Below are 933 nucleotides of genomic sequence, written 5' to 3'. Positions count from 1 at the left end.
TTTGTCCTGTTGAAGCTCTCTCTCTCTCTCCACCTCGCCGCTGTGCCGGTGTGTGTGTGGGGGACTGAGCTCGAGCTAGCTCGAATAAAGGCTCTTTGCTTTTGCATCGGACTTGGCTTCCTGGTGGTCTTTGGGGATCACGAAATCTGGGCATAACAACGGGTAAGTGGATGTGAAGTGGCTGCAGACAAGACGTGGTAGAGTTAGAAGAGATGTTGCTAAGCCTCAAGGAACAGGTAGGAAAATAACACCCAGCCTGATGAAGATGATGATTAAGATGATCCCAGCCACTGTTTGAGTGTTCATGTGACAAACATGTTGAATACATTATCTAATTTAACCTTTAAACCACACTGTGGGGTAGGTGTTCTTATCACTTTTTAATGGATAAAAACAATGAAATTTGGAGAGATTAAGTAACTGGCTGAAGGTCACATAGTTTTAAGTTAAAAAACCCATGATTCTAAACCCATTCAGGGAGACAGCCATGGAAACAGGGCAACCAGGGGGACTGGGCTGTGGTAGGACGTGCTGGGCTGTGGGTGCACAGAGGAGAGGCTGTCCCCAGCTCTGACTGCAGGGGTGGGGTGGAGGTTAGTAAAGAGACATCTTGCGATGAGAGGGAAATCCACATCTTATAAACATCCATTTGTACAAATTTGCCATCCTTTTCCCGAGAAGCCAGCTGAGTTTGGGCCACGTTAGGGCTCCCAGAGAGGTCATGAGTCGAGGCAAAGTTGTGGAGGATTGGGACCTCACGCCTGGCTCAACACTCCATGTCCTGTGCTCGACGTAGCTTCCCAGGAAGGAAGACCCTGGCTCCTCTGCAGGATCAGGCTGAGAGTGACCAGCTCACCAGTCCAGCTACAGTCAATTCACTCTGCCTCCTCCGTGGAGTCAGGCTCCCCCAGACCCAATGCTACAACATTGCCT

This window comes from Plecotus auritus (assembly GCF_963455305.1).
Source record: "Plecotus auritus genome assembly, chromosome: 6".
Lineage (NCBI taxonomy): Eukaryota > Metazoa > Chordata > Mammalia > Chiroptera > Vespertilionidae > Plecotus > Plecotus auritus.
This window is presented reverse-complemented; position numbering follows the sequence as displayed.